At 37.0% G+C, this 14,713-nt stretch overlaps 1 long non-coding RNA gene across 5 annotated transcripts in view; it reads right to left on the bottom strand.

The window, feature by feature from the left end:
* LOC106033679 (uncharacterized) overlaps positions 1–14,197 on the bottom strand; it is a 103,545-nt gene extending 89,348 nt beyond the window's left edge. For 4 of the 5 annotated variants that reach the window (XR_010834287.1, XR_010834285.1, XR_001205476.3 and 1 more), the window contains exon 1: positions 13,435–14,197. This is a non-coding gene — a long non-coding RNA (uncharacterized lncRNA). The remainder of the gene's footprint in view (positions 1–13,434) is intronic. The other variant, XR_010834286.1, reaches the window with a different exon arrangement.
* Positions 14,198–14,713: the final 516 nt, after the last annotated feature.

Raw genomic sequence — 14,713 nt, 5'->3', positions numbered from 1 at the left:
CCCTGAGATCAATGCACATTCTGAGACCACAGCTTTATGTTACAAATTCTTCACTGCTAATGTTGCGTTATGAATTCCCAGTTATGAAAGGGAGGGACTGGGTGAATAAGGACAAAGTATGGGTGTCTTCCTTCCAATAAGTCATTCTCGTACACTGCGAGCCCTTTCAGTCCAGTCTTATCCTTTCATAACTGGTCCCTATCACATCACTACAGAGCAGCCCTGAATGTTGCAAAATGCTTCTAGGTTCAAACAATTGCCTTAAAGTGAATGCACAGTCATTATTTTAACTATCTACCCTCAGACAGGCCCTCTCAGACAGGCCCTATTTCTGGAAAATTAGGTCACATTTTTCCCGCAGCACAACAGAAATACTGTACAGAGTTATGTGAAAAAAGTAATGCCCAGAAAATACTTCAGGGATTGTGTTGCAACACAAAGCAAACGCGAGCTATCTACTGGAATACAAGTGGAAAAAAAATCACATTGTATATTTGGGGTTTTATGATGCTGCATGATAATGTATTCTGCTTTCATCAACATTCTTTGGGCTCTAATTGCCCCAATGTTCACAGAAAGTCTGAAGATGAATGGAAGTCACATACTCATACCATTTCACTGTTTCCTCTTCCTTTCTGATACAGAACTCACTACTTTGCACCCAACAAAATCAGTTCCAACCATTTATCGAACAGACAATAAACAACTTGTCATTTGCTGCTGTGACAACATACAATCCTTATCCTCCACAGGCTCAATGTGCTGTGATAACACCCTTTCAGAAGGAAGAGTTCTTAACTGCATAAATCTGAAAATCTCCTGAGAAAAAGACACCTGCAAGACTTGTGAGATTTGTGATTCTCCTAGTTTAAACAACGGGCCTAGCGATGCAGCAAGAAGAGCCATCCTCTGCCTTTTGAAATTTCTCATTATAATCTTTCTAGATGTCAAGGACAATAGGAACTTATAACAGAAGTTTTATTGTGTGTTTTCCAATTCAAAAAAATAAAACACAACACCTAAATAACTGGCTTCTAGTAGAAACATTCCCAAACCGTACGCTTGCCTGCCAAGACAAATTCTGAATTCATTTGGATGCAAGAGTATATCAAAGTATCAAAGATGTCATCAAGTTTTCTTTTTAATTAGATCTCACAGGAAAGACAAGGGATCAGGAGTTCAGGACAGTCCTACTTGCGATTTCCATCATCCAATTTATGATCTAACCAATCCTGGCAAATATTTGCCATTGGAAATTGTCTTAGGTGTTCTTGAAATCACAGCAACAGAATCAACTCTTAATTAGGCTCACTGCAGTTTGAGAATTTCATTGTCATTTGATGTTCTTTCAACCGTTAAGTCTGCCCAAAACGAATAAGGTTTTCAGCACCAGGCTAGCCACCTGCTTGGAAGAGACCCAGAATACCCAGCACCTTTTCTCCCCCACCTCCCTCCCTTCAATCTTACTTTGTGTTATTAATAAAATGCATGGTGCGTGGCTTTCTACAGACTGCAAAGCAAAACCATTGCTGCCATAAAAAGCTACTTTTGCATAATCAGACTACAAAACTTCAGATGCTGTTCATCTTCATTATGCAGTTGATGAGCAATTCCTGAGACGCATGGTTTAGCTCTCTTGCTGATTGGCCATTACAAAAATAAGTTTTGGAGCATCTGAGTATGTTGATATAAACACGAGTTGAAATATAAAGCAAATGATAATATACAAGCTATTTCAGCACAGAATATATCCTCAAAACATGCGTACACCAAAAGCAACACAACTTTATTTCCTCCTTCTTCATGTAAGATTTGCATTACTGTATATATGATATCACACAAGTGGTTCCTGAAACATCTGGTGGCACCTGTATCTTTCAGGCACATTTGTACACTTTAACCACAAAAGGTGGTGTTTGAAAACCTGTTCTGTCTGGAAATGGAAGTAGAAAGTCTTGTTCATCTCTCTTTATCCTCTCTGAATTGCCTTGTAATTTTCCAATATCCTATTAAGAACACCCTTACAATGCCCTGGGTAGCAGCACCTCACCAGAGAGGGATTTAATTATTGCTGTATCCATAACTTTATGCCAACTAGCGAAATTATTTGTTTTTTTTTTTCTTACACTTAAAAACTGTACAGCAGCATGAATCGATTGGCCACACTGTCAGACAAATATAATTCCTAGAAAACTGAGTGTGCTGAAGAAATAGTTTCTGACTAGCTCAGACTATACCTTGTTGATTTCTTACTTTTAAAGCAATAAAGAACAAACTCAATTCTACAACAAAGATTAGGAACTTCCTGTACAGGCTCCCAGACTATAGAAACACTTACTGCAATTAAAAGACTTTCCCTTTATCAGCAACATTTAGCAAATAACTAACAGCAACACACATTTTACATTTTGTGTAGAGCTGCAGATATGTAACAAGCAAGAAAAGTTACAAGCAGTCTTCTGGGCCATGATGTACAAGTAAAGAAAGTGGGCCAAAATGGAACGACTTCATATGTATTTTATGTGTTATAGTCACAAAACGCATAAAATATGATAAAGACAAACACAACAGTGCCAAACTACCTTTAAAGCATATGACAGTAACAAAAAAACTTTTGTAATGGAGAGTATCTGACTCTACATTACAATGCTAGTAGTGACACTGGCAGGTAGGCTGAGCTAGTTATGTGCTCATTTGCCTAGTATTTGGGTGCTACAATGATCTCCAGATCACAGAAGACCAAGTAAAATTTTAAAGGAGAGTGAGATACTGAAGACGTGAAGAGTCATTGCAGAATCCATCTTCAACCCTTTCAGTCTGGTCTTCTACACAGAAATCTTTGCCACTTAAATCCCATTTTGATTTTGAAGCTATAGATGCCATCCAAATATTTATCAGAACAACAAAAAGTGAAAAGTATAGATTTTTGAAAGGTGGAGAGCTAATTAACACTAATGAGCCATTTGCAAAAAAAAGAAAAGCTGACTTAAATTTTGGGAAAGCATTCACATTGGAGTATTTCGTATTCAGAAGGAGAATTTGTCAAATGATTCACGTCAGCTTGTAACTATTCAACACGGCCAATATTTGTCTCAGGACTGTGTACTACCTTCCTTTCTTCCCAAGGCTGAATTGCTGATCCAGTCTCAGACTTTCTGTTCCAAGAATGCCTTCTGTTTGTGAGCACTGTTTTATCCAGCAAGTGCCCCAAAGTGAAAGAACGTGGTATTTCTTCCTTCCCTAATATCTATACCTCTTAACCAAGAAATGTATTTGCCTGTATTACCAAAGCTATTCTATATCCACAGCCAATTATGGACTTAAATTTACTTGCCAGAAAACACTTATTTTTTCCTTGCTTTTTCCCTTAAAAAAAAAAAAAATAAGAGTCCATGGAATTTGTTAAATAGATCATTTGAAAGAAAAGCCATACACAGTGTATATGATACTGTAAAATACTTTTTTCCTTGTCTCTCTTGCTTCCCACAGCAGCATCCACTCTGGTGCTACTCTTCCAAATGATGGCCGATGTGTGGAGCCTTGCACGATAGTTGTTAATGGATGAGAAAATACAGACGTCAAGTCTGTGTATAATTTAAACATAACTTGTTTTATTTATGCAGATCCTCTGTTCAGGGTTTGGGACAGAAATGATGATCAAAATGCCTGTAGGCAATCTCTTTCTTCAATAATATACTTAATAACAGTGGGCAGTTCTCAAAGAAAAGCTCTGCCTCAAAAATTAAATTTAATCAGAAACCAGGATAGGCAGCAAAGTCTCCTGCTGCTCTCATATGCCTTCTCCAGAAGACCTGTCACTATACTGAAACTTGCATAACCAAAGCTAAGAGCAACACAGCACGTCTTCCCAAGACTGAACATATGCTCATAGGATAAGGAAGAACACTGCTTGTGTAGTGCATGTAGTAGTACCATCTGTTGACACCTACCACAGCCCTGTTACTATTGAACATTTACAGAGACAGCACCTACAGAACAAGTCTGAGGTTTTGTTGTGCTAGCCTTCCTACAAATATAACAGCAATGACAACCCCTCTAAATGTTTATCCACAACACAGAAGTACCAGCAGTTCCTTACCAATGATTAGCAAAATAAGGATACTTTTGCAAATTTTGCATTGAGCAGCTCTTCAGATGTATTTTTAAAAGTGGAATTTTGTGTTTCTAAGCCCTTAATTTTCAACAATCAAGTTAGAATTCCAGACTTATGTAAAATTACTATTTCTCTCATTTATTATGAGCTTGTCAAAAGAAGGTGGTTATATTTATAGCAAAGATCACCAGCCAGTAGCTGAACTATAGCCTCAGCAGGAATACAAGAGAAGAGGTGAAAAAAGGCAACCAGAGGTAGAAGCAGAGTTGAGGAACAATGCTGGCCACATCGTGAAAAACTGCTGCTTCTCTGCAAAATGAAAGCTTCAGACAGGAGCTCTATACCAATAACAGCAGTCCTTGTCATGAAACAATTAACCAAAGATTTGAACCCAAACGAAAAAAAAAAAAAACTTCTAGACTTTGCTAATCTGATAACATCAAATAGTATATAATATGCTCATTTCAAAATTTTAAAAAGCATAAAAATATTTTTCAGACAGATGCATCAAAGCAGAAATTACACCAAGAATTGTACTCAGATATTTACAGACCAAGCCCATTCCCACAGGAGGGGCAACCTAAGACACTTCCATCTTTTTATATCTTCATGAACTGGATTTCAAATTTTAAATGCAATTGTTATGTTTAGTTGTTCAAAATAATCTGGAGACTAAATGTGGTCCATGAAAAACAATCAATGAATATATTTATGTTTTTCCTGCATTTTTCAGCATACTCAACATTAACACCTGAGGAAATAGGGTTGTGCTATCTTGTATTATGGAGCTAACAGGTAAATAGGATGGCATTAAGATGAGTAACAGTCTCCTGACCTATACGTTTTTAAAGATTTGACATGGAAAATATATTTCCAAAGGAGAAAAAACTTACATGCAAAAAAAGTTAAAGAGGAATGCAAGAAAAATCATCTTTCTAGTCATTCCATTGCTAATTAAAAGTGTCTGCACTAAAAACCAGTAGCATCACTTAAATAAAACTAGAATCCAAGTTTATAATCTCAGCCACCAGATTTACATAAAGATAGAATATTAACATGAATGCTACATGAGCCCACAGAGTCAGTCATCTCATGTTTCTGAAGAAATGCAAATAAAAATAAGGACAAACACAGAAATCCTTGTGAATAAGTTACCCAAAGTTTGTAGATTTTTCTAGACATGTATTAGAATAAGTTCCTTCCCTTCACATACAAAGATTAGTTGTCTACTGAGAAACCATGTTAAAGCTTAAAAAAAAAATTACATCTTAAATTACACTCTTTTTTCTTACTTTGCCATAGAACACATCAACCCCTCCCTTTGCTAAAGTGATTAGCTGAAATCCCCAATACCTGTGCAGCAACTTTAGATTCAAAGCACTCGTACAGACATAAATAAAGCATGATGCAATGTCTTTTTCATAGAATATTTAAAAAAAAAAAAAGCCTGTAAAAATATCTTACTTTATATTCAGGATTTGACTCAGAACTATTAAAATCTAAATCCTTAGTGCTAAAATCAGGAATATAATTTATTAAAAATAGTGGTGCTATGTTTAAACATACTTCACTTAGCTGTGTTCACTCAGATTCTGCCTGAGACTGTTCCAAAGTGAAAACAACCATACGTGTTACTGAATCAACCATATGACAGAGACAAGGGACAGATGGAGAACAAGACTGTTTTTAGTGCACTCATGGATGGGGGAATTTTAAGTGATATATCCAAAATACTTTACACTCTTCTGTATTTTGAGTAAACAATGAGACAAAACACCAAAAGGCTATCACTGCTGCTGGAATAAATGACAGTTCTTATTTGCAAAACTATGCTAGCATGCAGTACTCAGAACACTCCTCTTAAAATAGTTTTAAATCCTGAAGCGCCCTCCTCCCTCACTTCAAAAAGATTGGTTTTCAATAACTACTGGGCCCTGTAGCTTAATCTTAATGTAGCTTAATCAATACCAGATGAATTAATTAGCAATAGATTCCTAGAAATTCTTTAATCTGCTCTCAGATGCAACGTCAACAGCCAAATAATTGGATATTCTCCCAAAATTACAGAAAGATTTACTACTTTAAATGAAGAGATCATGTGAACTCACACGGGATAAAGATTCAAAGAATGAAGTTAGTTTAGCTCAGCCACAAAACAAATCACTAAATTCTAATTCTTGAGGTTCACCAACTGAGCAAGTAATAATGGTTCCTTTCAGCCAAAATTTGTAATATTAACTTGCTATTTCATAAAATACAGTAGTTTTATAAACACAAATAATTAATGCTTTGTTGTAGACAGGGTAATAATCTCAAGTGTTTAAAATATTAATGACAATCCCTTGAGAAGTCTCCAGACTACACAGCATTATCATTTTAAGGAAGAAAATCTATTGTGTTTACTGACTAAAAATATAAAGTGGTGGAGCCCTGAACAAAAATTAATTAAATAAATAATTGAAAATTACAATTACCATTATAATCTATACAGATTTAATGTAATACTATTCAGCTTCATAACAAAATGAATAACATGTTCATAAATAAGTAGACGGTACAAATCAATACAAAAACAATACAAAAAAGAGACAAATGCAAACATTTTAAGTGGTTTCCTCCAGATATAGTTAGAGCCATACAGGCAGAATATGTGCTACATGGAGAGAACAAAGTAGCCTAAAGACAATTTATTCTTCCACACAATTTCTCAGTGTTATGTCCTTCTCCTTCCTCAAAATCTGATGAGGCTAGCATTTGAACAGGCAGAAAGTATTAATATTTCCTACTCCTGTGAAATATGCCATGGCATCTTAATAACATTCTTCACTAAGGTTAGTTTGTCTGTGGAATAGCATCTCAGAAGGTAATACCGCTCATGCCACGTGCTGATTTCCACTTTATACCAGTTCCAACAAAACCACAGCCTCAACTTGAGCCATGTCTACTTAATCAAGTAGTGAGGACTAATAGAAGAAGATCCGCAGAGTGAACCCAAAGACACTTAAATTCCAAGATCTACACTTCATAGGATTTTATTTTGTAGTTTTGTACTGTGGACCACCACCCAAAATGGTGAAAGTTGCATGCACCAGGACCACCTCATGATGATGCAAAAGAAGGAGGGTAGATGGGAACAATCAGGGGATTCATTTCATAAGCATAACCAGTCCAATCCAAACCACTGGCATGGGCACACCCTTTGGTTTCTTATTCAGAAAATATTAGGCTTCACATTTTGTGGTACTTTTAACATTTGCCTCCTGAAGAACTTGCATACTTAATAAAATTTCCAATCAAGTTTCCTCTTCTCAACGCTACTTGTTTGGTTAGCCATAGAACCTCAAGATCTGCTTAAATCTATAGATTTAAGCTGCAGAGTTATACAGAATTACCTTCACAACAGTTTACAAAAAACAAATCAAACAAATAACTGCAGTGACGCTACCTCTGACGACTGCTATGCATTAGTTGAGTTTTTTGTGTCAAAGGAAGTTAGTATCTCTACCACTGATACACTACAGTAGAACAATTATTTAAGAAAGATCAATCTCACAAACCAACCAAAGTACCAATGTGAGTTATAGGCACAGGAAAGCACACTGAGAACAGAGAAAGACTTGTTACTTCTCATTACTACTAAATCAAAAGCTAACTGAGCAACCCATAAAATGGAGAAAACAGCACAAAGAGCTAGATAAATATACCACTGCTTTGCCTTTTAATTTGAGCCTCACATAAATTTGATTCATTTCTAAGGCTCCTTTCAGCGTTCATTTTTTCCCCCTACTGTTGTCCTCTCTGACAGTCTCTCTACGATAAACTATTCTGATCATCTAAGTCAACAGGTTTTTCCTACAATTGCAAATTACTTCAATACAAATGCTATTTTTATTGTTTCTTACTCATAAGATAAAATCCCAGAAGAGTTCTAGGAGACAGTCAGATACTCACTGCTGTAATCACCAATATAAACTGTGACAATTAAGCTTTCAAGTCCTCCTTTGTAGCTGTATTTTGATATTTGTCAAGAAGTCTTTAAAGATCAACTATTATTTTTAAATAAAACACAACGTTGTTTTGTGATTTATATTATAAAAGCAGTAAGTAATTTTCTGAGACACTAAATGGAGTTATGCAATACACAATTTGGGCCCAAGGGATCATTAAAAATAGCCAAGGAAAATTCATGAATTCAATGAAAAAATGAAACCTTAAATTCTGCTGAAACCTACACACAGTTATCATCACAGCTTAACAGTCTACTTTTCCCATATGCAATATCTGTATGCATTTTATGGCTCTAAACTCTTCTGTAATCACAATCTGCAACAATTTCACTGTTCCATCCTAAGCATCATAAACTGTAATTAGCATCTAATATTTTGGCAGGTTGGGAAGGATATGTCACTTAGGCAAAGCCCACATCATAGAAGGAACCACTTCAGAAAATAAAACATGTAAATTTAATACACGTAATACTAAAATTTATTAGCAAATCAAAGCAGTAGACCATTCATGCTTAGAGGTACCCTGAATTCTCCAGCTAAAGTCCCGAGGCTTAAATACAGGTAATAAAGACTACAAAAATAACAGCAGTTGACATTTGACATTATACATGTATTTGTGTTACTGTGGAGTAGCTAGATGAATAATCTCTGAGTAGTCATGTTTCTATGTGTCAAGAGCTGTTTCCCTTCTTCAGTTTATTAATCTTGCATAAAACATAGCTGTCTCCCAAGACTGAGTTCAACACAGAAGCATTCATAAGCCCTTGTAATTTTAACCATGAGTGGTTTAACGTATTCTGAACTTACCCCTTTTATTTTTAACCATTTCATAAAGTTGAAAATATAACAAAATCAGTCTGTTCACAAGTTTCAGTAAGTTCCATTCAAGCCATGCGTACTTACCTGACCTGCAGTCAGGAATGGGCACAACATTCATTCCAGAGAAGGGAACAAAAGGCAGATACACACGCAAAAATTTAAAACAAGCAACTATTAAAAACAACAACGGCAGGGGAGTACTATTACTGTCCTTTTTCCAATACACTCTATTTATTAAGTTTGGACACAACCTTGCTGTCAACTGCCTTAATAGTTTATTTCTCTAAACTTCAGTCAGGCAAAAATCAAAGAACAGTTCTACAAGGTATTTTTGAAACAATATTTGAACAGCAGCAATCACTGACGTTCAAGAGGAATAAATATTTAGATAAATATAACCATGTTTACTTCCACCTTCCATTGAGCAGTCTGGGTAACTGAGTTTTATGGTGGTGAAAAGTTCAATACAGTAAAGACACCCATGTACCATTGATGGACTTTGCCTAAGCAATAAAAATATACTTATGTAGCACAGCGATATATACTGAATCCATTTTGGTTTTAGATTTCTCTCACTTTTTGAGCATGTCTTCATTGCAACTCTAATAACCTATCGTTTGGAGTTCAAAACACGTTTAAGTGGACCAATGTTAATGTTTACACCTATCTCATGTTAACACATATTGAGTGGGCTGACCACCTTTTTGAATGTACCTTGTTAAATTAAAAATCAATCTTGTATCTTTCCAGGTCACATGTCCATTCATTTCAGGCATAACATTGACACCTACTTCAAATGAATTATCATGAGGGAAAATACACCATGTTTTGCAAGACTAAATAGGAGTTTGGAAAGCAGTAACTCCTAGCAATTTTCCTTTTTTTTTTTTTTTTTTTTACTCATCTTACGTGAACTTCATCAAGACTTTAATGTAAAGCTTCCAAATGACATGAATTATTTTGATTTCTTCAAACTCTGAGTTTCCAGATGAAAAAGTCAAAACAGGATGGCCATCTACAAAAGTTATCTTGCAGGTCACGTATCACTAGTAGAAAAAACTATTTCATATGCTGCCATTCCCTACTAGTGCATGATTAGCTAAAGATCAAATATCATTATCAGTTATCAAATATCAGTTAGCTGTGCATCAAGTTAACTACAACACTGATCTTACGATATCACACTCTTGATAGATCAACTTTTCCTGTTACACTAAGAAATCCCAGTACTGAAATTAATGAAACTAGGCAAAATGTAAATTATAAGTAAAAATATAATGGAAAGGGAAGCATTTATGTGCAGATGAGGTACAAAATAAATCAACTTGCTTGTGTGGAACTCCCCCATGCAATTGCTTCTTCCTCAGAAGTACAGTATAAAACCCCCAAAATTAAATACAACTAATTAAGCAGGTTAACATCACACCAATGACACGTTAATGGTCCCAGAGAAAGGTAATAACCTCTCCTACTGGTATTCACTTTTTTTCCCAAAAAATAAATCCCTTGGACTAGACCACTCTGTCCTCTTCTCCTGTGCTGTACCTATTTACTCTTGGTACTAGAATATCTGTTTCAATCCCTTCTGGGACTTCAACTCTCCAAGTTGCAGTCTGGTATAAACTAGTGACTACAAGATATGCGTAGGGATGGACAGCAAGTAAATCACTCCAGGGCCAGACCATTGTGCAGGTTTAAGTGGCACAGCTGTGCCTGGAATAACTATCTGAGATGCAGATAGGAGCCTAAAGGGAGCATCTGAAGTTTTCAAAGAAGTCTCCTACATACAGGGCATAGTTTCCTTACCAGTATGGGTGCTACAAGAAGAATGATATTATAAAACCACTACCACGTATGCTTTTGATGCAAGATATACAACACTCCAGCATATGCTCAAAAATAGAGGGACCAACGCATGGATCATCTAAACTCTCCAAGAATGACACTATACCACAAAACTATCCCCTTGAAAATGTATGGGACAAAAGGAATAAATATCTGCCAAAGTAACCACCCTAACAGATCAGGCTGAATATAAATAACGTTATGTAACACAAATAGGGAAGGGGTCACTTTTTATATACAATAAGCTGAGTTCCTTCATCTGGATTTCAGATCTCGGGTAACTGTAGGCAATTTCTTGTAGCTGCCAGATTACTGTTCAATGGCAGTCGAAAAAGCAAATTGAATCTTAGGCGGCACTGAGAAAAGAACAAAGACCAAAACATTAGTATGTGGTTCATGATTGACATGTATCTTAAATGCAATTAACTTTCCGTATCCCTGTGCTCAAAAAGAATAAAATTGAGCAATAGGAAGTACAGAAACGGGTGACAAAGATGACCATGACTATAAACAATTTTCTATTAGAATTGACAGGGACTCCTCAGCCTTTAAGATCAATAGAGAGTTTTGATAGCGATCTATAAAATTAAGATCAGCTTGAAATATAAAGCATACCAAACAACACAGGCAGATGGCAGCTTCCAAACAAAACACATGGTCCTTTACAACATTCGGGAATTACACTAAAAAGAAAATTAAAAAAAAAAAAAAACTTTCTTCAATTATAAGAATTCCTTTTATGCTGAACATGTTGAGTAAATCTCAGAAAAACTGAATCAAATAAGGTATGAGCAAATTCAACAGGAAATCAGGAAAACAAGAAGGATTCCTTTAAAAAACAGGCCAGCTTACATTGCAATATTAATCCGCCTCTAAATACAGGTTGCTTTATCTACATTCTGTTTTCTTTCATTGCAAATGCCTTTAAGTATCATGAATTATTTTATACAGAATAAATACCATATTAGAGTCTAAGCAGTCCAAACAGCACAGAGCTCTTGTTCAGCATTGGAAGTTTTTCATAAACAACAAAAAAGGACATACATATATATATATATATATACACACACACACACACGTACTACATAGAGAGTTACTGATGAAGCAGAATAAATGGGTCATGTGGTGTTTTTAGAAGTCTATTACTGTAAAAATACATGCACACTAATGGGATGTAAAACCAGGTTCTCAGTAAGTAGGTCACACAGCACTTTTATAGTCTATTAGAATATACACATGCATACTAATGGATACAAAACAGGCTTCTGTAAAAGTAAGAAGATTATGGAGACCTGAAAAATCCTATGACATGGACAGGGTCTGAGGAGGTTGCTCTATTAGACAGCTGTGTATATTTGTCAGGGATAATCTGTTTCCTGAAATATTTCTTTTTTCTTACGAAGTTGCTTGCAACAGCCTCTAGGGGAATCGTGCTTTCCTGTTAGCCCATAGTTATAAAATGATAGCTCAGTTCTAAAACTGGATGTTAGAAAGTAATGCTGCCTCTGGAGAGCTTTATATTAAGCATCCCAAATTTTGATAAAAGGAAGCTAGAAGATGGCACAAAATTAAGCAGTAAGTCATAATTAAAGTTACCAATCATTCCCTTTTAGTATGATTTTGTTGACAAACTAATTTAGCTTAGCCTCAAAAAAAATAACCGAACCAACTGGGCATAAAGGTATATACATTACATTGCTGGATTTTTATTTATTATACAAAGGATGAAACAAATCAAGTGACTAAATAAAAATACAGAAGGACGGATGCTTATACTTAATGTAATAATACAAAATATTTAATGTTCACTTTATTTTATATTAAAATATGTGAAATCTACCAGACAAGTTCAAGCTATTCAATTCTACTCTGAAGAGTGATTTCTCACAACAAAATCAAGAGATGTTGAAGTAAGATTTCTGAGAAGTGAAAGTATAGCCTCGCTTTAAGATGCATAATATACACCTCAAAAGTGAACTTGACGTGTTGATCTCAAGGTTGCAACTTTACTTACCAGATAACGGCTGCACTGTGATCATAACTACCCTAGCACCAAAATATAGTCACTGCTTATCACTGCTTAAACATAGCTGCAGCATTTGTGTGCACGTTTTGTGTCTTAGCCTTAATTATCTTTTTTTTTTTTTTTTGGAAGTGGATTGTTCCGAATGTAAGAAATTATTGTATTGCACTTTTTATCCTTCCACACAGAAGGCTTGCTGAGGTCCCAAATTCCTTTAAGAATGACATTATAACCTGTCATTCATATGATGTTAATGCTTGCAAGGTAACTCATCTATATCTTGCCAGACACTTGACAGCCTAACTACTGATTTGAATTGGATGCATTTTTAAATGCATTTTTCCCCTCATAGAGCTCAGAATGCCTGCCCGACAGCAACGACAGACACCAACTAATAAAAGAACATTTAAAGCTACCAATTAGAGCTGCACATAAATGGATTTTTTGGAGTTGCCTCTCCAAGAATCAAAAAAACAAATCATAGAGGACACAATTCAGAGGGAACAAAAAAAAAAAGTTTCCCACTATAATGGGTAATTTTTTCTCCCTCTCAGAGCTATGCTCTTCATTAAGAAGAGAGGAAGTGGGAAAGAAAGAAAGAAAAAAAAAAAGTCTTTTTAGCTTACCAGAGTCCAAAAGTTGCAGAACAGATGACCATCTTTTCCTCTCTGCCACCATTTTCCTCAGCTGTTCACCATTTTCCTCCTGGCAGTTCCTCCCCAGACACCATTTACCCTCTCTCAGGGCAGGTGCCATCCACCACCACTTTTCCTGGACAAATCCCCATTTTTATGGGGCACTGCAAGCCAGGCTACTTTTGGTGGTGGGCCTGTATCAAGTCCCTGAGAAAGATTGAAAAAATTGTACTTTTTAGGTAAAGAAGACTCAGAGGTACTAGGGGCAGCTACATAAGACTCAGTTTTACTGAAAGCCAGTGCAAGGACTGACCTACAACTCCAAAGAGCCACCCTTCTCAGCCACCCACCCCAGCTGCCACCCCACAACCACACCCCGCCATCTCTAGATCCTTTGTCCAGCAGGTGCTGTCTGGCCAGAGAGGGCTCCCCCCAGCCCTCCCGCTCTCACCCGGTCACCCCTCACCTCACTGCCAGGCTCCCCTCACCTCTACGCACACTCACCTCACCCCACCACCCCATCAGCACAACTCCCCTCACTTCACCTGAGCACCCTTCACCTCACCGCCCCCTCAGCAGAACTCCCCTCCCCTCCCCTCAGCACCCTTCACCTCACCGCCCCCTCAGCAGAACTCCCCTCCCCTCCCCTCTCCTCAGCACCCTTCACCTCACCCCCCCTCAGCTGGACTCCCCTCACTTCACCTCAGTACCCTTCACCTCACTGCCTCCTCGGCAGGGCTCCCCTCACCCCAGCACTGCTCACCTCACTGCCCCCTCAGCTCACCCCAGCACCCCTCACTAGGACCCCTCTCTCCTCAGTGGGACTCCCCACAACAGCCCCTGACTGGTAGCACTGAGCTCACCCTGATACCTTTCCCCAGCCAATGTGTGCAGGTGTTTCCAGCTATTGTGTGTCCAGCTGGGAACAATAATTAGGCCATCCATGGTCCCTGTTGCAGCTGCACATACCTATCACAACTTCAGGGATAGAAGCCAAAAGAAAAAAGTCCAGATAGCTATGTGCTGGGGGGAGGATTATGATCTTTTGTTTGTTTGTTGTTAACACTCAAAATGTAGCAAGCTTGATAATACTCTACTGCTTTGGTGTAATGTAATTATGCTGCATGAACATCACAAAGACAAACATTTATATTTCTTTAACCTAAAACAATAAATCTTGTTTCCAGTATAAACTGTCTTGTTCTGATTCATATGTTCCCCCATCACAAGAAAACCATCGTTTCTATTTAGCAACATCAGTCCTCCACTC

Source organism: Anser cygnoides, chromosome 11 (assembly GCF_040182565.1).
Source record: "Anser cygnoides isolate HZ-2024a breed goose chromosome 11, Taihu_goose_T2T_genome, whole genome shotgun sequence".
NCBI classification, from domain to species: Eukaryota; Metazoa; Chordata; class Aves; order Anseriformes; family Anatidae; genus Anser; species Anser cygnoides.
The sequence above is the reverse complement of the archived record's forward strand: the minus strand, read 5'-3'. Positions and strand labels throughout refer to the sequence as shown.